This window comes from Lemur catta, chromosome 1 (assembly GCF_020740605.2).
Source record: "Lemur catta isolate mLemCat1 chromosome 1, mLemCat1.pri, whole genome shotgun sequence".
Classification (NCBI taxonomy): domain Eukaryota; kingdom Metazoa; phylum Chordata; class Mammalia; order Primates; family Lemuridae; genus Lemur; species Lemur catta.
This window is the reverse complement of record NC_059128.1, coordinates 145550835-145575175: the sequence shown is the minus strand read 5'-3', so window position 1 is coordinate 145575175 and position 24341 is coordinate 145550835. Positions and strand designations below refer to the sequence as shown.

General features: G+C 49.3%; 1 pseudogene; it reads right to left on the bottom strand.

Annotated features, from left to right (window-relative positions):
• Positions 1 to 4370: 4370 nt before the first annotated feature.
• On the bottom strand, positions 4371 to 6576 carry LOC123642656 (annotated as a pseudogene).
• Between the last annotated feature and the right edge of the window lie 17765 nt (positions 6577 to 24341).

Sequence of the window (24341 nt, the reverse complement as noted above, 5' to 3'; positions counted from 1 at the left end):
GTACTTCCACTCTGCCCGGTGGAACTGAGGCTTCCTCCTCACCCTCTCCTTCCCTGTCTTCCCCTTTGAGAATCACATCAGCCACTTCCTCAGGAGGGGAGGACATCCCCAGGCTGCACACACAGTATCTTATCTGATTTCACAGTAACTTTGCAGGCACTGCTGTGCCCATTTCACAGAGAAGAAAACTGAAGCCCAGAGTGAAGAAGAAGCCAGAGCAGCACACAGGTGGGAGCTGGATCAGGACTGACCCCAGCTCTGTCTGATCTCAAAGCCTGGGTGGGGACAGGGGGAGGGGGACAGAGCAGGGTGAAGGGGGTGTAAGAGAAGCAGAGCCTGTGGGAAACCGCAGTTTGCTGGGTGTGCACCAAGGGTCTGGAAGGGAGGGCAGTGAGGCTGGGACGTTGTCCGGGAGGGGGCTCCCTGGGCCAAAAAGGGTCATGGAAACAAGGATGGGTTTATGGGACCTGGAGACTGGCTGGACAGGGAACGGGGTGAGGATGGCACCGTCCTCCCTTTAGGACACCCTTCCTGAGCTGCATGGGGCACCTCTGCTCAGCTCCTGTGCCCAAGACATTGTCACACGTTGGCCTCTAGCAGCAAGTGAACCTGGGGAATGTAGTACACATTCTGGCTGCTTTTTGCCCAGCCCAAAGTCAGGGCCCGGGTCCTTAGGAAAAAGGGGGAGTGGATGCCGGGGATGACTGGAAGCAGAGGCTCCTGCCAGCTGACCGACCCTGGGCAGGTTTTCCCCCAGCATCCACAGCCACACCTGTAACTCAGGACACCAGCAGAGCCACCCTCCCAGGGACCATGCCCTGCGGGCGCTCAGGAGAGACCAGCTAGGGGCGCAAGTGGGGGCCTGAGAGCAGGTGAGTGGGGAGGTGAGCCAGGGAGGTGGCACAGGACAACCCGAAGAGCCACCAGCAAGGTGAGCGGGCTGAGATGCAGGTGTCCGGGCTGCAGAGCACTTACGGAGAGGGCAGCGGCCAAGCGGAGGGCTGGTGGCCCTGGGAGAACAGGTTTGGAAGGGCGGGGCGGGAGCCAGTGCTGCAGCAGGGAGTGGCAGCCACAGCAGTCCAGGTAGGAAGGGAGCCGGGAAGAGAGGGGGATTTCCTTTGGGGGGAAGAGTCAGACGTGTTTGGGGGATGCCAAGGAAGAAGCTGGCAGGAAGGAGAGGTGCCTGAGGGAGAGAGGACCAAGGTGGCACCAGGTGACATATAGGTGGGGCTGCCTTGTGCTCCTACAGGGAAGGCACCTGCTCCTGCCTGGGCTGGTCTCTGTGAGGTGGGAGGGGTGGCCTGGCTGCTGGAGAAAGAGGGGAAGTCCCAGGGAGTCTCCAGGGCGGCAGAAGAGATCTGCTCCCCAAACCCGGGCATGGCAGGAGCCCCGTCACCAAGGCTTTGGCCGCTCCCAGGCAGGATGCATGAAATTCCAGCAGTGATCACACCCCCTCTTAAGAAATTATACAGAGCTTTATTAAATAAACCAAGTAGAAATGCTCCTGTTTATATCCAGGTTGTCAGCTGAGCTCAGGTGACATGCAAGGCACAATTCTTCTTTTTCCAGCTTCAGAAAATCAATTGCATGGCCGGGCCCAGAGGCCCGAGGTGGATTCGCATGTGATCCTCAGAGTCCGACGGCACTTTCCACAGACAGTGTCCGAGTGGACAGCCCTGGGGCCTGAGTCTCCGCATCTCCCTGAGGGGGGCGCAGCGCCTCAGCCTAGAGCAGAGGGGGCTGCGTTCCGAGAGTCTCGGGTCTGGAGCGAGGAGCTGGGGGGGTTCTCTGAGTGGTCTTCTCCTTCCCCAGCCCTCAGGGAGCCCCTTCGGGGTGGGCAGGCCCTGGACTGCCAGCGCCCTCTTCGCTGGCCCACGCTGGGCTCTGGGGCCGGCTGGGAAGCTGCCCGGGGGCCTGGCCTGCTGGGCTGGCCCTGGAGAGGCTGTCGCTGGCGCGGGCAGGCAGTGGCTCAGGTCTGCGGAGGTGCTGGAGCGGCACACAGAAAGGAGGAACAAATAACACTGGGTCTCTGTGCGAGGCTGAATATAGCGGCTTCTCAAAACAAACACACGGAAAAGAAGATCCTGCCACCATCTCGAGGATGTTCTCCTAAGGAGGATTCTGCATGTCCCGGGGCTGATGGAGAGGAGAGGACAGGGAGAGAGAGAGGGACCCCCACTCGGAACATCCCCGTGGGGACGAAGCCAAGTCCACCAGATGTTTCAACAGCTTATGCCACAACGAAACACAGAGGACTGAAGTCTGTTCACAGTGGCCCAAAGAGGGGGGAGAGCAGCCCTGTGTAAGCTCACGCGGTTTCCCAGCATCTCGCCTGCCACAGGGCTCGGCTGTCAAGGCCCCAGGGCGCTGGTTCCTGAGGCTTCTCCTGCAGTGGAGGGGCAGGCACGGGACACTCGTGTCCATTTGCTCCCCAAATTTCCTAGCAGCCTCCAGACTAGAGGAAAATTAAGCTTTCACAGGGGGAAAAGCACCAAAAAAAACCACCCCAAAGTAATTAGACAATCCTTTCCCCAAGATCACTACAGTAACATCATCTACAGACAACTAAAGAGAGCTCCTAACTGCTCAAAGTCTTGAGAAGGGGGGGATTTTAGTGATGACAGAAAGTAAAAACACAACTGCACGTTGTCCAGAAACCTAGGCAACCACACAGAAAGGAATGAGCCAGAAAGACTCAGCTTTGCAAGACTTGGAAGGAAAAACACATACAAACTTAAAATGCCTCCATTTAAGAACGCACTGATCAGCACAACTTAAACTATAGCTCTACCAAAACAGAGGGGCAGGGAGTTGGCCTGGGGACAGGGGCTCAGGCCTGGAGGGGCCCATCCCCTGTCCTGGCAGGGCGCAAGGTGAGGCTCAGGGCTGTCCTTGTGTTGCTGCCTAATGGCAGGCACAGGCTGGGCTCCCCAAAGCAGGGCTGGCTTTGTGACCAGGAGGCAGTGTATCCACGTTGGTGATGAGGCAGTAAAATCTAGGGTGGAAAGAAAGGTGAAGTGAGCAACAGAGCCAAAGGGAGAGCTGCCTCAATACTCATCAGCTCTGAGTCAAAACAAGCATTTATGCCTGCCTCACACCCAGCACTTTCCTAATGATACCCTGAGGCCTCCCTGGGCCAGAAGAGGGAAATGACAGTGGCTTGCTGAGCTGGCCCTGATAGGGAAGGCCTAGGGCATGGCCCCTGACCTGCAGAGCCTGGCTGTGGACAACAAGTCTTGAGTTTTGAGTGGCAGGATCTGCCCATGGGACATGCAGGAGGAAGGGCCTGTCCATCTGGGTGGGACGCAGCATCTCAGTGAGAATGCTACACAGATAAAGGGTCTGGAGTGTTTTGGAGACAGTGCAAAGACTCTGTTGTGGTTCCAAAAAACACAGGACGAATGTGTTGGGAAAGGTGGTTAGAAAGGATGAGAGCCTGTTGCAAGAAACTGCTGCAAGAACCTGCTGCAAGAATAGCTGCAGAATGTAGCAGAGTTTCTAGGCGAGTGAGGTGCTGAGCACTCCAGGGTCTTCCCTGGGCCTGTTTCACAGGTGTGAGATGCAGCCAGGTAGGAGGCTATGATTCTAGGGGTCCAGGTTGTGTGTGGAATCTTGTTACCCAGGAAAATGCTTCTATCTACAAAACTGGGTCCTTTAAAAAAAAATTAATGGACCTCCTCGAAGTCTATCCATGGTCCCCTATAGGGTCCGTAGACACCAGCTCAAGGATTCCTTGTGTACGGGAGAGAATCCTCAAATGGGAATTAGGAGACATAAAGAGCTGCTGTGTACAGCTGCACAGGTTGGGCACTTCACAGTTTCAGGGGATATACATTCACAGAGAGAGGTGTCCCCTGGAGTTGTGCAGGGTCACCTGGGCCTTGTGGCCACCAGAGAGACAACTGAGCTGTTGAAAGGAATAGGATTTGCCCTTCTTCTTTGGGAAATCCCTCATCAGAACTGCCCAGAATCCTTATCTCTGAGTAAGCTGGTCCAACCCCAGCTGGGAGCCTTCTGTAGCAGCCCCAGCAGGTGGATCTCCCGTCGCAGCATGTACACCCGCTGAGACAGAGTGCCCTGCTGCTGACACCTCTGCCCTGCATGGCTCTGCCTGGGGAAAGCTCTTACTGACCCAGAACTGGCATCCGATCCCATTCCCCTCTTACTGGCTCCTAGATCTGTCCTCTGGCCTCAAGCCTAATTGTTCCTTTTGCCCAGGCATAGGCCTGCTGAGACTTGGGGTTCAGGGCCTCAATCCCACCCCACCTCAGGTGGAAGACAGGGTAGCTGGGGGAATAAAGCAGGCATGATGGCCCCAACAAGCGACTGTCACACTGAGGGACAGTCTGCATTTTTGACTCCTCCAATTCTCACACCCCCAGTTTTTCCTGACACCAAGAATCACTCCAGCCTGTCCCTCCCCACCCAACTCTGTCCCAGCTGATGTCATCCCATGACTCACAAGGACCAGGTCCACAGAGATCCATCATGAAGGCCACAGTCACCAGGACAGTGATGCTTGGTTACCTGTGAGGCTGGAGAAGGTCAGGGCAGTGGACAGAGGCCCCTGGCTGCCGGGGCCCAGCCGTGTATGTGATGAAGCCGGGCAGCCCAAAAGACTTCTCCTTCTTGAAGACCAGCACAGCAGGGGACCCGGATTTCACCTGGCAGAGATGTCAGAGCTGCGGGGAGCATGCTCTGCAGACAGTGGAGGGACCACTGAGTGGGGCCAAGGACTCCTAGGCGGGCACACAGCTCTGTGCAGCCCATCTCTGGAAGCACCCCCGTTTCAGCCTGACATGCTGGGCTTCCCTCCCAGGACCCAAAGGATATGGGTGGGGACCTCTGCTCAGGTCACACCTCCTAGGCAGGTGATGACACCTGGTCACTGCTCATGGACGGTGTGCATTCAGCAAGATCAGGAAGCAATGTCTATGAGGAAAGGACAAAGCAACTTCATTGAATTCTCAAGTGCTGTTTTAAAAATGCTAAACCATCATGAACTATCACCAAGCACCAATTCCCCTAGGGGGCAGCCCATACCTCTGTTCCCAGGCCCCCCTCCAGCAGCCCCCAGTGGGGCTGGCTGTCCTCCCTTGCCCACAATGCACACGCTACCTGTATCTCTCGGAGAACAGTGAGCCACGTCCGCTGTGGCAAGACAAGAGGAGGAGTAGGCAGAAAAGCCAGCAAGCTCCTAAGTCCTATCGCCCCAGAACTCTTCCCAGGCTTGTCCGGATCCAGACCTTAGAGATCATTCATCCCAACTTAGCCGAAGGGGGAGTGAGGCCTGGAGAGGGACTAGGGCTTGTCTTCCTGCTCCATGGCAGAGTGCCCCTGCCCTGAATCCACTCACCGAACACCCTCCCACGCTCTCTGAGCACATGCCCTGTGTTGCCCTTACACACTTAACATGTACCTGGGGAAGACCAGCAGAAATCATGACAATTAACAAAATTTCATGGGCTGATAGATGGCAACAGTGTCATGGAAAAAGGGAAAGGGTGACAGTATTTCATTTTATTAAAAATTTCTGATTGGCAGTCTTAATTTTAAATAGAGGTGGCCCGGGACATCCACGTCATGTCCCCCTCTTTCCCTCCTGGCCCTTCCCGCTACCTCTGACTCATGCCTGATGGGAGGCACGTGGATGCCACTCTCCTCCAAGTTCTCCAGAACCTCCAGGGCACCAAAGACTTTGACCTTGGAGCTGGTGTAGTGGCTGCTCAAAAGGATTTCAGTCTGGTCAGTATAGAGACCTGGGCTAAAGGGCACCCCAGCCCCGATATGTTCTGCCGAGAAGTGGCTGGTGGGAGAGAGGCAGTGACCACCAGCGCTGTCTTCTTAATGCTTAGGTGCTTCAGCTGCATGTCTGTCAGCCTGTGCATGGTGACCGAGGAGAGGTACTGGCCTATGGAGACAAGGGTGTCCCACCTTGTCACCTCTCCCACCCACACACTGGTGTTATTATTCCCTTTCTAACTGGGGAACTCCTATGCATCCTCCAGAGCCCAGGTGAAAAGTCACCTCCTCCAGGGCCCAACAAGGCTGGGAGCACTGGCTGAACCTGTAGTCCCAGCACTTTGGGAGGCCAGGGTGGGAGGATCACTTGAGGCCAACAGCTCAAAATCAGAAGGGCATAAGAAGCCAGATCCCTGCTCCCTGGAGCCACACAGGGTCCCTTAAAGACCAACAGAGCTTCTGTCTCCCACAGGGACAATCACTTTGGAGCCTGCGGCCTCCTGCTGGTCTGGACAGGGCGGATGTAACGGGTCGTGATCCTCTGAGGGATGCCGACCGCCATCTGGGAAGGGAACCAAGGCAGCTTGATTGAGCATCCACTGTGTGCCGGGACAGTGTTACCCATTTCACAGGTGACAACACTGAGGCTCAAAGCCTACATGCCTTGCTGGAACGTGGCAGAGCTGGGCTCGAGCCGAGGCTGGTCAGACTTCGCTGCCCGGTGTTCTCACACTGAACAAGCTGCTTCTCCCAACAGCAGATCAAGGAGCTGAATTCTTCCATCGAGCTGGGCGGGCTGTGGATTTTGTGGATTTTGGCTTCTGTGATAGCCATAATCTGTTCTTTGTTCATGAATTTGGTTAATTAATCTCTCAGCAAAGAGAGAAGGATCCATGTTCCTTTATGGTCATTTGATCAGAACGAGTCCACATGACCAAAACGTGAACTCACGCAGCCCAGGCAGTGAAGGCCCCAGAATCCAGACTGCCCAGATTTCCCCCAGCAGGTCCCCAGCCACCCCCGAACCTCCCCAGGCTGCAGGCCTGCCTGTGCTCCCTTCTGCGGGATCCCCCAGCCTCCTCTGCAGAGCCCAGAGCTGTACGCCCTTCAGGCCCAAGGCCACCTCCTCCAGCTGGAAGGCCACCACCCACTCAGCAGGCACCAGCACTCCCTGCCTCCCACAGCTCTGGTTTCCACCAAGATGTGATGTGAACTCCTGGAGAGCAGGGACGGGGTCTCACTCCTCCTGGAGCCCCAGCAGCTCCCAGGGCTGAGGCCGGTGCAGAGCCTTAGGTGACTGGGCTTCCATCATTTTCGAACCCACCTAGGGCTCTTGCTGCCAAAGCACCGCCTCCTGCCATGGGCTACCACCATCTGTCCCCAGGTCTGACCGGAGGCTGCACCCCACTGCCTTGCCCAGGCCTCCCCAGCCCTGGCTCTCGTGTCCCAGGGTCTCCTTTCTCCTCCTGCCAGCTGCAGTCTTCTCCCAGCTCCCTCCTCCCCACAGTCACCCTCTCCTGCCCTGCACAAGCCTGGGTGCACCCCCCATCCCAGGCCTTCCCATCTCTGGGCTGGAGGCTCCTCCCCGTCTCCCACCCTGCCTCAAGCATGCCAAGGGGGCCTGCCAGCCTCACCTCTAACTCCCTGGGCCCAGACTCCTCACCTTCTTCTCCCCATGTCGGCCTCCATCTCTGTTGTCCGCCCCCCCAGCGAAGGTCCATCATCAACCTGGTCACCCAAGCCCTCCCTCCCCTCAAGCCCCAGTTCCAGATGGTCACCCGCCCAATCCAACAGTCTAGCACAGGCCCACCCTCAGTCTGCAGGCTGGCTCCCCTGCAACTACTTTCTTTCTCTCCAGCTCCACCTGGTGCTGGGTAACCTTTCCAAACACACCCCTCATCTAGATCACATTTTGCTTAAAAATAGAATCCAGGAAGGAAGTCTAGCTTAGTCAGTTTCAACCTCTTTACCCTGGAATAGCAACAGTAGCAGATAATATCTATTGAGCATTTGCTATGTGTGAAGTACCATTCTAAGTGCTTCACACCTTAACTCATTTAATCTTCACTCTATTATCTCCATTTTACAGGCAAGGAAACAGAGGCAGAGAAAGGTTCAGTAATTTTCCCGAGGTCACACAGCCTCCCAGTGGCAGAGCTGGGATTTTACCCAGGTAGCCTGGCTCCAGAGTCCACACTCTTAACCTGCACTGGACTGCCCAGAATCCACTGCATTTCGTGATCTGATCACGAAGCCAGACCCCACTTTTCCCCCACACTGTCTGCTCTAGCCCCCCAGGCTCTGCCTTTGAACCCCACACACCTTAGCCCATGCCATCCTGTCCCTGACCACTCTCACAGGCTCTTTCCGGGACAGCACAGCTTCATTGTCACAGTCACAGGGAGCACCTTCTGCAACTAGCTGGCCCAACCCGCAGAGCCACAGCACTAAATGTGCCAACTGTTAGGTTCCACTGCTGGATTCCAGCAGTGACGGGCACTGAGCCCCTCCCCAGGGCCCCTGCAGTTGCAAGTGCCGATCACGCCACAGGTCTCCCTGGGTCAGGATCTCCCCACCTCCCAGGCTGACCAGAACAGTGGCCACTTGGTGGGGACATTCCCCACCAATAAGCCCCCAGACAGCCCTGGGGAGATGGCCTGCAGGCCTGGCAGTGGGACGAAGTCGAGAGGCCCAGGTGTGCCGTGTCCCACACTCGGAGCAGCGTCGGGCACGCGCCGACTGCGCGGGCAGCCCAGGTGCTGTTGGTGGGGCCCTTCCCGATGTGCACAGCCGTCTCCAGGCACAGGGAAGGAGGAGGGCTCTCAGTCTCCAGAAAGAACCCCCAACTCCAGAGAGGGACACGCAGTCTAGGTCCTCTGCTGAGCGAAGATTTCTGCCGGCTGAGGTCCCAGATGTGGCTCCGACTCGAGTTTACCGAGTGGCTGCCCCAGAGGACAGACCCCCCGGGCAGGCAGAGCAAGCCGGACCCCCTCGGTCGTCTGTCCTGACGGAGCCCACGGCGCTCGGCCAGGACCTGCCGGCATCATCGTCCCCACACTCCGGCTGGGAGAGCCGAGGCCCGGGGGGCAACGTGGGCCACAGAAGCTTCTTGACCCTCTTCCCAGCAGAGAACCGGACACGCTAGGAGGGCGCAGGTCCCGCCGAGCTGTGTAACCGGGACAAGGAACGCAGCCTCCGCCCATTCCCCCCACGGTGCGCATGCCCGGCGCGCGGATGAGTGACGTCACAGGGGTGAAGCCCCTGGCGCGGCGCCCGGAGCGCGCACGTGCTCAGTCAGCGTCGGCTTCGGCCGCTTCGGTGCGGGAGCTCGGCCCGGGTGGGGGAGGCTGGGGTCTCTCCCTGCTTCCCTCACCTCCACGCCCTTCTGACCTGAGCCCCGACTGGGTTTCTCGGAGGCGCTCCTGCCACAAGAGGGCAGAGGGACTGCTACGGTGGGCTGAGGGCCCCACGCTGACAGGGCCACTACTGCCCGTGCGAGCTCGGCAGATGCCAAAGGGCCTCACGACCACCCCGTCAGTTGAAGGCCCCGGGGACTAGGCCACATTCCCTACATGACAGGTGTGGAAACAGGCTTGGGAGTTGACCTGCCTTGCCCAAGCTCACAGCCCCACGAAGGGCAAAGCTGGGGCTAGCAGCAGGCCTGAGCTGGCCCAGAGCAGGGGCCCACAATTGTGGTGATAATGTCAGACACAGCGGGCCAGAGCACCAGCACACGGGTCAGGCCTGGCATGGCACTGCCAAGGGAAAGAGGGTTCTGGTGGTTGGTGATCCAGGTGAGGGAGACGGGCAACTGCAGGAGAAGCGAGGCCCCTGTGTCCACCGCCTCCCAGGAGGAGGAATGGCCCCAGGAAGCTTTTCTGCCTCCTACGTGTAGTGGAATGTGTGACCAAGTCTTCCCTAACCAGAGAAGGGCACAGCACAGATTTGGGAAGGTTTGGTGAAATACCAAACAATCAAACCAGAGACAGGGCTGTCCTCCCCAGCCTGTCCCTCCGCTGCAGTGGGCTGCACCTCCCCGTGGGTAAGGGACCCATTTCTGGAGGGACCCTCTGGAGCTCTAGGCCCCCTGTGGACTTCCCTAGTGCACAGCTCACACTGCCCCACAGTGCGAAGCACAGAAGCCTGGATCCCTTATGAATATAAAGCAGCCAAACCACCCCTGTGTGCGATCTCATGTGTGACGGAGAAATAAACTTCTTTATTGGTTAAGCCCCTGTCCTTTTAGGTTTTGTTCCCTGTAAATTAACTTAACTGCTATCAATGCAGAAGGAAGAATAAAAGAAATGAGACCCACACTTATCTTTCCCTATAATTTGTCCAGTTCAGGAAGCCACCCTGCTAAGGCGGAACGTGTCTACTTTTCTTCACCCTTGTATCCCAGCTCACAACGGTGAGCTCAAGCGTTGGCCTCCGCTGCTCCAGCCGAGCAGCCAGCAAGGGCCCTGAAGAACCCCCTCCCCAGGCTCCTGGTGAAATGCTCCATCTTTTGGAAGGTGTGGCAGGGTGTCTCCAAGAATGCCTGCTGTCCTCTTTGGAATTTCTGTCACCTCCACTCTACTCTCAGAACACTCACACCTGCTCCAGTGCTGTGCTGAGGGAGGGGATCACGACCTCGTCGTTTTAAACTGTCACCCCCATCACCTTTCATGCTTTGTCCATGGCAAGCAGAGACAACACACATTACTTCTTTGCATAGTTTACAGCCTCTCTCTGTCTCTCTGTCTCTGTCTCTCTCTCTCTCTCTCTGCTTGAATGTCAGGTTGTGGGGACAAAGGTGTCTGTGTGTATTTTCTGCTCTGGTGATCTCCTGGCCTAGGGCAGGGACTACCACAGAAAGGTGTTCACAGACATATGCCGCACAACTGGATGTAATTTCTTAGGGTAGACAGCTCATAAGTTTTATGTAATATGAGCTCTCACTTGTAAAAGTTTTCAAGTGAAAATATCCAGGTATATTTTTGTACCATATCCAGATTTTCCATCTGGTTCACCAGAGGGGAGACGTAAATGTTTTCATGGTTTGTTTGTTTGTTTGTCTAAGGCGAATTAATACATTTAAAAAAATAGTTTAAAAGTATGAAATCATTAGAGCCTTGGTTTACAACCGCCACTGTCTATTAGTGATTAATATATTAATTTGGATATTTCAAAGATGGATTTTAAAAAGAAAAGCATTTTGGCCAGGCGCAGTGGCTCACGCCTGTAATCCTAGCACTCTGGGAGGCCGAGGCGGGTGGATCGCTCAAGGTCAGGAGTTCGAGACCAGCCTGAGCAAGAGCGAGACCCCATCTCTACTAAAAATAGGAAGAAATTATATAGACAGCTAAAAATATATGTAGAAAAAAAAATTAGCCGGGCATGGTGGTGCATGCCTGTAGTCCCAGCTACTCGGAAGGTTGAAGCAGAAGGATCGCTTGAGCCCAGGAGTTTGAGGTTGCTGTGAGCTAGGCTGATGCCATGGCACTCTAGCCCAGGCAACAGAGTGAGACTCTGTCTCAAAAAAAAAAAAAGAATAGCATTTTAAGGCTCATTTAGGTAATGTGGAAGTGCTAAATAAACTTTTTTTTTTTTTTTTTTTTGAGACAGAGTCTCGCTTTGTTACCCGGGCTAGAGTGAGTGCCGTGGCATCAGCCTAGCTCACAGCAACCTCAAACTCCTGGGCATCAGCGATCCTACTGCCTCAGCCTCCCAGGTAGCTGGGAGTACAGGCATGTGCCACCATGCCCGGCTAATTTTTTCTATATATTTTAGTTGGCCAGATAATTTCTTTCTATTTTTTTTTAGTAGAGACGGGGGTCTCGCTCTTGCTCAGGCTCGTCTCGAACTCCTGGCCTTGAGCGATCCACCCACCTTGGCCTCCCAGAGTGCTAGGATTACAGGCGTGAGCCACCGCGCCCAGCCTAAATAAACTTTTTAATGCAAGCCTGTCATGGATATCATCAGGTTCATGGAGAAATTGCATAATTTCTTTATAGCATTTTAATGATTTTCTTCTAAGAAGTCAGGGTGTTATGATACATGATGGACTACAAGGCCATAATTAAGTAATTATGCCGAAGTAAAGAAAGATTGTATAAGTACAGATAGACTCAGGATGTTTATGCCCAAAGTTGTATACAATTTTTTGTGTTGTCAGAAAGAATTCAGTTTTCAATACAGTCTTTAAAATTTCCTTTCCAAGTGGCAAGAAGTCATGTTGCTGAATGAGCCATCATTTAACAGTTCACTTGTTTCTGAACACACTGGGAAGAAAATAGCCTTCAGTTCTTTTATCTCTTTCTGTCTATATGTTTTACTTCCCAATATTAGAAACATAAATCAGCCCATTTTCCATTCCAAAAATGCTTTGCCCTCCGTCTAGCTTTCCCACGGGAGGGCAGTAGAGAACCATCCAGGCCATCCTTGATGTTGGAACTCACGGGCTCCAACATGACAAATCGGACTTAATACTTATTTCCCACTGATAAAAAGTCATAATCAAAGTATCTTCTCAGGAAACCTATTTTATCCCATAAAAATGCCATAACTGATCATGAAGCTAAAGCAAAATTTATGTGTTTGTAAATATTTACTAAGTGGGCAAAATAAAAACAATATAAAAACTATGTCACAAATGTACTTTTTTGTGGTAGAGTTTTTGTACAGGAGCTGAACTGACTGAGGCTTCCTACAATACTAGCTCCCAAAAGTGCAGTGGATGTAAATTTTATTCCACAAACTCTGATGTGGCAAGTTAGATGTCGTATCATTAAATAGATTATTCAAATTAAATATAATTTTGAGCCACCAGCCAGGCAAAATGATGGAAAATTCAACCTCAGGAATTGTTAAGACTCCCCTGGCCACCCTAATCTACCATAAAGTCACTCATAGATCTAAGAGGTTATATACCAGGAGGCACCGAAGATCCTCGGGCCACAGTGGTTAGGGCTGAGATGCCCAGTGTCTCAGAAATATGGTCCCTTGGAAGTCTTCTCGTTTGCCTGCCGTCCTTGGAGCATGCAGCGGGGTAAACTCGAGCCTCAAATCTGTGCAAAGGCAGGAATGTTGCTACTGATTTCCAGGAGATCCTGGATTCCCCCCAACCCCAGCAGCCCCTAGCTCCTGCTCTGGCTGCAACAGACCTGCTTGCTTGTTGTCTAGCTTTGCTGGGAGGTGGGGGTGCAGATTTTTCTCATCTGCCCTTTCCTTGGGGGTCTATCCATCAAGGTCTATCTCTTTTCCAATGTCTTGCCTTAGCAGGGCTCAAGGCCTGGTGTCCTGTCCCTTCATGGCCTTAATCTGAAAACTCCCTCCTTTGCAGAGCCCAGCAGCACAAGGACAGCCACATTCCGTTACTCCTTGCCCTGCTGTCGATTCTGTCTTCAACATGTGTCCTGGAGAGGTTCCTTTGCCTTCCTGTGGCCCAGCCCAGCATTGGTAGACCTTACAGAGCATATCTTCATTTCACATGATAAAAGCATTGTTGGGTTCTACAGCTGGACCAGAAATCACGCCTGTGTGTGTGCTGTCCGTGGATCCCTGGTCCCTGCTCTGTGCCAGGCACTCTGACAGGCACATGGTACTCAGAGATGTTAAAACTCACCTAGCCCAAATCAAACTCCCTGTCTGTCCCCCACAGACTCACTCCTGCCTCATTCCCCTCCCCTGGTTCAGTAAATAGCAGCTCCATCCTTCCAGTTGTGTAAGTCAAAATCTTGGCCTTGGCCTTGACTGTTCTCCTTCTTTCACACCCCACATGCAATATATCAGTTCTACCTACCACATGCATCCAGCATCTGCCCCTTATGCCAGCCTGCACCCCAAATGGTTGAAGCCACCATCCTCTCTTCCCTGCAGTGGCACAACCACCCCCTACCCCGGCTCCCATCCACCAGTATCCTTTCCCTGGAGTAGCACAGCAGCCTCTGTACTTGGCCCCTGCAATCTTTTCAAATGTGGGTTCACTCTTGTCCCCCTCTGCTCATAATCTCACAATGGCTCCCTTCTTTCTCAGAGTAGAAGCCCAAGTGGCCAACAGGGCCCTGCATGACCTGGGTCCCCGTGCCCCTTTTCTTTCCCATTCACTCACTGTCCCACCCACACTGGTCTCCTCACACACAGCGGCCATGTTCCTGTCTCAGGGCCTTTGCACTTGCCATTCCCTCTGCCTGGATGTTCTCCTCGCAGACATTCACCCCTCACCTCCTCAAGTCTGTGCTCAAACATCACCTCTCAAGGAGGCCTTTCCTGACCACCCTGTTTGAAGTTGCCTTCCCATCCATCTCACCACTTCCTGTTGCCTCCCATGTTTTATTTTCCTACATAGGACTTGTGACCACCTGACATAATATTGGTAGTTTTCCAAGTAATCCCCCATTGCAGCTGGGAAGAGTCAAGCGCTTGCTATGGAAGGCCTGTGGGACAGCACAGACTCAGATGGACGCTTCCTTCCCACCTTCTTAACTCTGTTCCAATGGGCTGGCAGCGAATGGATAATTTATTTTAAAGCATGAATATAGCTCTTGTCTTACTCTAGACACTCTTCTAATTACTTCATATATATTGATTCATAAAATTCTCAGAAGAACCCAGTGAGGTAAGCACTATTATTTCCCTTTTGCAAATGAGGAAACTGAGGCACAGAGGCTCAGTAACTCACCCAAGGTCACACAGCTAATAAGTAGAGAGCCAGGATATGAATCCAGGCAGTCTGGCTCCAGGAGTCCACACTCCTACTATCCTTCCTCTCTTTTGTGCATTCATTCACTCACTTATTCATTCCTTTAATATTTATAAAGTGTCTTCTGTATGTTAGATGCAAAATTTTAGAGACCACCAGACTACCAGAAAATGGCATCATGGCAGTCTAGAAGGAAATGCTGAACAAGGAAATGAGGAAAAAGGAGGAACATATTCATTCAGCAGGCATTTGCTGACACCTACTATATGTCAGCTCTGCTTTAGGCATGGAAATCAGAAATAAATAAGATGCACTTTCTGCTTGTGAGGGGCTCACATTCTGATTACGAGGGAGAAGTATGAATTACTGCACATAAACATGATGGCATGAACTGGATTTTGTACAGGTGAGTATAGGGGATTGTGGGCCCCAGAAGAAGTCTAACAATTGGGGAGTTGGTTTGGATGCATGGATGGCTGAGTGGTAGGATGGATGGGTGGATATGTGGATGGATGGTGGATGGATAGATATTGGACGTATGGATAGATAGTATTTGGAAGGGTAGTTGAATGTATGGTAGTAGATGGATGCATTGTTGGTTAGGTGAATAGATATTAGCAGCTGTTTGGATGGATGCTTGCCTACTTGATGGATAGATGAATCATTATTTGGAAGGATGGCTGGGTGAACAGATGAGTGAAAAGCTGAGGTCATTGTTGGAAAGTTGGACATTTCCCCAGTGAGATCACACCAGCTGAAAGAAAGAGTCGAAAATCCGTGCATTCAGTCATTCAACAAGTATTTACTAAGCACCTACTTATGTGTCTGGTACTGTTTTAGGCTTTGGGATTAGACATGGTACTTGCCTTTATGGAGCTGACATTCCGGGGGAAGGCAGATGACAAACAAATAATAGAATAGTAGAATCTATACGGTCATAGAGTAATAAATGCTATGATAACAAAATAAAGCAAGATGAGAGAGCAGAGATGGCAGGAGGAGGCATTATGTTGTGGGTGGTCAGGAGAGGCCTCTCTGAGAAGGTGAGTTGTGAACAGGCAGTGAGGAAGAGGCCATCTGGGGAATTGTGTTTGAGTCAGGGAATAGCTAGTTCTAGAGCCTGAAGGCAAAGAGGCCAGTGTGGCTCTCAGGGAGGAGATGAGATCACAGATAGGTGTGTTGGGGAATGGGGAGTTTGGGTTTGGCTGTGTCCTGCACAACAATGGAAGACATTGAAACTGGGCTGATCTGCCTTTGGAAAGGCCCCACCTCCCTGCACCCCCTCAATGCGAATGGATTCCTGGCCCTGATCCCTCCTGGCTGTTTCACAGTTGGGAGGTTGTCAGCATTTTAATTACAGCTCCCAGCTCTCAATGGTTTATAAGTCACCCATAACACAGGCCCTGGACAACACGTGGCACCTCTGAGTGGTTTACTTGCTCACTATTTCTATATTTAGTGCCATTAATGCTTGTTGGCCAACTTTTCAGAGAGAAAAAGAAGAAGGAACTGCAGGGCAGCAGGGAGCTGGTTAAGTTTTGTGTTCTGTTTTTGGTTTTAAACATGAAGACCTCTTTTGCAGTTGTTTTCTGAGATTATTTCCCAGCCCTTAAAGACTACAGGGCAGCTGTTGGTGTAGTCTGTGATAGTGCTCATTTCTAAAAAAGAGAGTAATCCCTTCTTGCAAAGCTGCCCTCTTCTCTTTAAAGTGTGTGGGTGCTTCCTGGTGAGAGAGCTGGGTTTAAAGGACACCCTGGGCTGAGTGTGTTACTAAGGGACAAAGGCATCAATTACTTCATATTTCACATGATATGGGCTGGGCTTCAGGCCAGGTGTTCCCACCCCGTCTGCCTGAAGATGGGATCCCCTCTGGGACCTCCAGCCAAGGGCTCTGCAGGGCTTCTCAAACTTTAGTGTGTCCGTGAACCACATGGGGAGTGTGTGGAAATGCAGCTTCTGATTCCATGTATGGGGCTGGGGCAGGACCTGAGATTCTGCATTTCCAATCAGTTTCCAGGTATTGCGGATGCTGCTGGTCCAGGAACCACACTCTGAGCAGCAAGGATTTCGACCAGTGCCGTCCAACTGAAATATTATATAATACAAGCCACACATGTATTATAACATTTCCTAGTTGCCACGTCAAAAAGGTAGAAAGAGGCGACATTAAATTTAATAAGATATTTTATTTAATCTAATTTATCCCAAATAGTATCATTTCAATATGTAATCAAAATAAAACACTGAGATAGTTTGCATTTTTTTTCTGTAATAAGTCTTTGAAATTTGGCACTTGTTTTACACTTATAGCACATCACAGTTCAGACTAGCGACACTTCAAGCACTTATGTGGCTGGTGGCTCCCGGTTTGGAGGGTGCATATCTAAATCTGGCTTGAATACATCTGGTGATAGGGAGCTCACTACCTTCTGGGAAGTCCACTCCATAGCTGCATGATCTGAGTTGGGAGTTGACTGTAGGACTAGCTGGGGAGAAGCAGCTTCACCCTCTGGGTCCACAAGCCAATTGGCCTTCTCTGTGAGTCCAGAACCTCACATCCTCTGCCCTCAGGTAGGACACAGCAGCCCTGAGACAGCTTCTGTGATTGTTCTTTTTTTTTTTTTATTTCAACATGTTAGTGGGGTACAAATGTTCAGGTTACAGATACTGGCTTTGTCCCACCCGAATCAGAGCTTCAAGCACGTCCATCCCACACATGGTACGCACTGCACTAATCAGGTGTGATCTTAATCTTTGCTTTTCTTGTTGCAGAACCTGGCTCAGAGATTCAGAAGATATCCTCAGGGAGACCCAGCCAGGAGATGGCAGAGCTGGGACTAGAAGTCAGAACTCTGAAACCTCTTCTCCCTCTGCTGTAAGAGGCTCTGGCTCCTCCAGTGTGACATGGCTTCAGAGGATCTTTTAGGTCCACTCACACTCCTGCAGACACACTTACTTCTATTTGTGTGGTGAATTAGATTTACAGATTTCTATATGTTGAACCATCCTTGCACCTCTGGGATGAAGCCCACCTGGTCATGATTATTTTTTTAATAAGCACCTGAATTCTGTTTGCTAGGATTTTATTGAGCATTTTTGCATTTATATTCATAATGGATATTGGTCTGTAGTTTTCTTTTTTTGTTGAGTCCTTTCCTGGCTGTGGTATCAGGGTGATATTTGTGTCCTAAAATGTCTTGGGGAGGATTCCTTCCTCCAGGATGTTGTGGTGTAACTTCTGCAGAATAGGAACCAGTTCTTTATAAGTCTGGTAGAACTCAGATGTGAAACCATATGGTCCAGGACTTTTAGGAACGTTTTTTTCTTGCTGCTTCAATCTCAGTGCTTGATATTGATCTGTTCAGGAAGTCTAAATCTTCCTTATTGTGCCTGGAGAGGGTGTGTATTTCTAAGAATTTGTCCATTTCTTCCACGTTTTCAAGTTTATGTGTGTAGGAGATTTATATGGTACTTATAGATGATATTTTGTATTTCCATTCTATCAGTTGTAATTTCTCCTTTTACATTCCCAAATAAGCTTATTAGAGTCCTTTCTTTTCTGCTTCTGGATAATCTTGCTAGAGTTGTGTCAATTTTGTTTATCTTTTCAAAGCCCCAACTTTTTGTTTTATTAATCTTCCATATAGCTTTTTTAGTAGAAATTTCATTTAGTTGTGCTCTGATCTTGGTTATTTCTTTTTTTCTGCTGGGTTTGGGCGTGGTTTGCTCATCCTTATCCTGTTCTTTGAGATGATTTATTAGATTGTTGATTTGTGATCTTTCCATATTTTGGATGTAGTCATTTGTGGATATAAATTTTCCTCTCAGGACTGCTTTAGCTGTGCCCCACAGGTTTTGATAACTTGAGTCACTTTTGTCATTTTGTTCAAAGAATCTTTTGATTTCTATCTGGATTTCCTCCTTAACCCAATAATCATTCAGCAGTAGGTTATTTAGTTTCTATGACTTTGTGTAAAGATTAGAGTTTCTGTTGGAGTTGATTTCTAATTTTATTCCACTGTGGTCTGAGAAGACGCATGGTATAATTTGTAATTTTTAAGTTTGTTCAAACATGCTTTGTGGCTTAGGATATGGTCAATCTTAGAAAATGTCTCATGAGCTGATGAGAAAAACATGTATTCAGTGGTTTGGGGGTAGAATGTTCTATAGATGTCAATCAGGCCCACTTCTTCTAGAGTTGTATTTAAGTCCATTGTTTCTCTGTTTATTTTCTGTTTGGAGGATCTGTCCGAGGGGTGTTGAAGTCCCCAGCTATTACGGTGCTGCTGTTTATCATTTTGTTTAGATCAAGTAGGATATATGAATCTGGATGCACCTGAGTTAGGTGCATGAATATTTAGAATTATGTCTTCTTGTTGAATTGTACCCTTCACCATTATATAATGACCATCTTTGTCTTTCTTTACTTTTGGTGATTTGAAGACTAAGTTATCTCAAATGAGAACTGCTATTTCAGCTTTCTTTTGGATTCCCTTTGCATGCAATATTGTTTTCCATCTCTTCACCTTGAGTCTGAATGCATCCTTGTGGGTTAGACATGTTTCCTGATACTTGGATTGTGTATATTATTCAGCCAGCCTATGTGTCTTTAGTGGGCAGTTCAAGCCATTCACATTTATTGAAAGAATTAACAAGTGAGGCAGATGTCTGTTCATCCTGTTGAGTTGAACTTTGTTGCTTTGTTTTCTCTCTTGAGCCACTGTGGTATCTGGCCTTTGACCTTTAGTTTTTGGATAATTTTACACTGGTGAGTGTTCATTGTGCTGATCTGTGTGTAACACTGTTACAAGTACTTCCTGGAGGGCAAGTCTTGTCTTGATGAATTCCCTCAGTCTTTGCTTGTCTGAGAAGGTCTTTATTTCTCCTTCATATAAAAAACTTAGTTTTTCAGGGTACAAGATTCTAGGCTGGGCAGTATTCTGTTTGAGAAGAGTGAGAATGGAGCCCCAGTCTCTTCTGGCTGGTAAGCTCTCAGTAGAGAAGTCTGTAGTTAGTCTGATGGATTTTCTGTTATAGGTTAACTGCTGCTTTCACCTTACAGCTCATAGGAGGGCCTCTTTCATGGTTATTTTGGCCTCTATGATGACTTTGTGTCATGGTGTCTTCCTGTTTGCAATGAATCTCCCAGGAGTCCTTTGAGCTTCTTGTCCTGGACATCTAGCTTTCTAGCAAGGCAAGAGACATTTTCCTCCATTACATCCTCAAATAGTTTATCCAACCCTTGTGGGTTTTCTTCTTCACACTCACGGATGCCTATGATTCTAATGTTAGGCCTTTTCACATAATCCCACATTTCTCATAAGCTTTGATCTTTTCTCTTATTTCTCTGCTCTACCTCCACAACTGACTTGTTTAATTGAAAGGTGTTATCGTCAATCCCTGAAATTCTTTTTTGTGTTTGGTCTACCCTATTCTTGAGGCTTCCCACTGTGTTTTGTTATTCTTTGAATAAATTCTTCATTTCCAGAAGTTATGTTTGATTTTTCTTTAATATTTCAATTTCTTTAGTGAATTTTTCTTTCAAGTCCTGGATTTTTTTTGTGTGTGTGTGGTTTCTTTGTGTTGCATATCCATTTTCTCTTGCATATATTGAGTTTTCCTACAATCCATTTTTGAATTTCTTCTTCTGTCATTTTAGTGTTCTGAATTTGGTTGATAGCCATTGCTAGCGAGCTGGTGTTCCCATTTGGGAGTGTCCTGTCAGTCAGTTTGATTCTTCACACTTCCAGAGTTCTTTTCCTCATTCCTTCTCATCTGGAGCAGCTGTTGCTTCTTACCTTTGGATTTTTGTTTAGATAATGACATGCCCAGTTTAGTCTTTGAGGCAGTAGGTGGTGTTTGTGGGTGAGATTCAACCACACCCTGTGTGATGAGTCAGTACATGCAGTAAAAGGGCATGCAAATCAACCTCCCTGTCAGTAGTTGTCCCTTGCTGGCAGGAGCAAGCTGAAATGTTTTTGGGTCCTGTAACCAGCTCTCGTTCCTCTGGAGAGGCACTCGAGTTCCTCAGGTGAGTGGAGTCCTAGAATTTTCAGGTGTATCCTTATTCTCCAGCTCAGCAGAGGGAGATGTGGGAGTGAAGCTGGGCAGGGTTGGATTGGGAGAGCCTGCCCTCAAGCTACACAAATGCTGTTATCAGGGGTCAAAATTCTGTTCTCTGCTTCTGAGCAAACCTGCCAAGGAGAAGGTGAAATGGCCCCACTAAGCCAAAAGTCTGCATGGGGGGGGCTGTCTGAGAGTCACAATCTGGAGCAGGCCTTGCTACTTTTCAGCCTCTCCTATTCCTCAGTTTCTCCCAGGCCTCTGCCAGCAGGTAGGACCTCAAGCCAGCAGAGCTCCCCTGTGATGCGAACAAGGAGGTTCCCTGCCCAGGATCATGGCCTGAGCTGGGAACATGGCCGTTTCATGGGAGCAGGTTTGCCTCTTGAGTATGCTGCAGCTAGGATGCACTCCAATCTGACCCTGAAGGCACACACCCCTCAGTCGACTAGTTCACAATATCCCTTCTGTGCCTCTGGGCAATTCATTCGAGACCTGGGTGTATGGTATCTGGCCTGCAGGCCTGTCCCATGGGCCCCAGAGATTAATCACTGACCCTGACAGGGAGAATAATGCTAGGCTCAAATCACCCAGAGAGTGCCCAAGCTGGATCAATGTCTCTCTGTCTCAGGGTTTGCCCAGTCTACTGGAGTCACCAGGCAAGAAATACCAGGGAGGGTCAGCGGGTAGGGAGCTCAGAGTCTGAGTACCCCTCAGTCTGCTGCAGAGCCCCAAATGGAAAGGTCCCATTCCCTGTGGATGTCTCCAGGTGGTGGCTAAATTGTCTCTCTCTGGCAGCCACAGGTAAGAGGTGAAAAGGGGAGAATGAAGCAATACGGTGCCTGACGATTGGCTCAGGTCTGTGGGACAGGTCATGCCTCAAGGGAGCTGGGAGCCTGGAGCCCTATCTACAAGAGGCTCACTGCTCACTGGTGGCCGCTATCTCTGCGCTGGTGTCAGAAGGTGTCTCCAGCAGCTCAGGACCCCACCGGCAGTCCAAGATGCAAGGGAGGGGAAATTTAACCATTCCACCTACCCTTGCCACTGGTCTCTATGCCTCTCAGGGTTTAGACCCTGCTGATGCCTTTCTCCTTCCAGTTCTGCTCTGCAATCTCTTCCCATGGAGTTTCTTGTAGGTTCGGGGACCCTTCCTTCTGACATTCATCCAATCTATGATTGTCTGCCTGTTTTTTTTTGTTTTGTTTTGTTTTGTTTTTTCACTTTAATCTAAAAATCTTTCCTTCTTGCAAAGACTCTCTGGCTGCAGGGGTTTCTCATCCGCCATCTTGTCTTTCTCCCTGGCCTCTAAGGTTTTGATGAAAATCTAATGATGATCATGTGCCGCAATTATGATGACAGTTATCTTCCTGACAGCTCTATAGATGTTAATAATAGAGCTTATTGTGTATCACACGCCACAGAACACATTTTGATAGTGTCATGATGTCAGCTATGTTTTAGCATCACTCTGACACCAATCAGAATTTAAGGAAAAAGAAATGGAATATTTCAGCTATAGACATTATGACGTCTTTAGGAGCCTAAAGATATTACAGATTTTCATACTGTAAGGAAGGCCTTGCTGAAATAATAGGAAAATATCCAATCCCCTAATTTTCTTTTCTTTTCTTTTTTTTTTTTTTTGAGACAGAGTCTCGCTCTTTTTACCCCGGCTAGAGTGCCATGGCATCAGCCTAGCTCTGCCTCCCGAGTAGCTGAGACTACAGGCATGCACCACCATGCCCTGCTAATTTTTATATATACATATATATATATATATATTTTAGTTGTTCAGATAATTTCTTTCTATTTTTTAGTCGAGACAGGGTCTCCAGTGGAACAGAACAGAAAACCCAAATATAAAACCATCCTCATATAACCATCTAATCTTTGACAAAATAGACAAAAACATACTCTGGGGACAAGAGTCCCTATTCAATAAATGGTGCTGGGAAAACTGGATAGCCACATGTAGAAGACTGAAACAGGACTCACAGATTTCACCTCTCACAAAAATCAAATCACGGTGGATAACAGATTTAAACCTTAAATGGGAAACAATTAGAATTCTAGAAGAAAATGTAGGAAAGACTCTTACAGACATTGGTCTAGGCAAAGAATTTATGAAGAAAACCCCTAAGGCAATCGCAGCAACAACAAAAATAAACGACTGGGACCTGATTAAATTAAAAAGCTTCTGCACAGCCAAAGAAATAGTCATGAAAATAAACAGACAGCCTACAGAATGGGAAAAAATTTTCGCATACTACACATCAGATAAAAGACTGATAACAAGAATCTATTTAGAACTCAGGAAAATCAGCAAGAAAAAATCAAACAATCCTATCAAAAAATGGGCAAAGGACATGAATAGAAATTTTTCAAAAGAAGACATAAGAATGGCCAAAAAACGTATCAAAAAATGCTCAACATCCCTAATCATCAGGGAAATGCAAATCAAAACCACAATGAGATACCACTTAACTCTGGTGAGAATGGCCTTTATCAAAAAATCCCAAAACAACACATGTTGGCGTGGATGCGGAGAGACAGGAACACTCATATACTGCTGGTGGGAATGCAAACTAGTGCAACCCCTATGGAAAGCAATATGGAGATACCTTCAACAGATTCAAGTAGACCTACCATTTGATCCAGCAATCCCATTATTGGGCATATACCCAGAAGAACAAAAGTCATTCTTTAACAAAGACACCTGTACCCGAATGTTTATAGCAGCACAATTTACAATTGCAAAGATGTGGAAACAACCCAAGTGCCCATCGATCCACGAATGGATTAGTAAACTGTGGTATATGTATACCATGGAGTACTACTCAGCTATAAGAAATAACGATGATATGACATCTCTTTGGTTCTCCTGGAGAGAGCTGGAACCCATTATACTAAGTGAAGTATCCAAAGAATAGAAAAACAAGCATCACATGTACTCACCAGAAAACTGGTTTCCCTGATCATCACCTAAATGTACATCAGGGAAGGATACCAATTGGATATCAGACTGGGATGGGGGTTGGGGGGAGGGGATGGGTGTATGCCTACATGATGAGTGCGTTGCACACCCTCTGGGGAATGGTCATGCTTGAAGGTGCAGACCCGGGGAGGTGGGGGGGAGGGGATGGAGGTATGACTACATGATGAGTGCCAGGTGCACTGTCTGGAGAATGAGAACGGACGCACTTGGGACTCTGACTCGGGGGGATGGGTGGACATGGAAAATGTATATAACCTAAATTTATGTACCCCCATGATGAGCTGAAATAAAAAATAAATAAATAAATAATCATCTATCACAAAAAATAAATAAATAAAAAATATATATAAAAAAAAAAAGAGAGACAGGGTCTCGCTCCTGCCCAGGCTGGTCTCGAACTCCTGACCTCGAGTGATCCTCCCGCCTCAGCCTCCCAGAGTACTAGGATTACAGGCATGAGCCACCGTGCCTGGCCCAATCCCCTAATTTTCTAATGACAGCTAAAGATCAATCCTATGAGCTCTCTCTGCTGGCAGGCAATCTGCTGGGACTGCTTTCACAAACATCAGAAAAGAGCCAAAAGAAAGGAAATGTACATCTTCCTCTCCATATTCACCAGCTGACAGCCTTTAGAATTTGTTTCTATAGCCTAAAGGTGTACCTGAGAAGCTCCCAGACCAGAAGACAGGGGGGTAACCTCCAGGCCTTCATTTTCTGCCCAAAACAAATCTCAGAGGCAAAAATCACATCCCCTGTGATAAGCCTGACTACATTTCAGAGATGTAGTCAGTCAAGTCTCCAGGAACAGAAGAAACAAGAAAGACAACTTGGTGTCTTTCCACTGGCTGCTAATTACTCCAC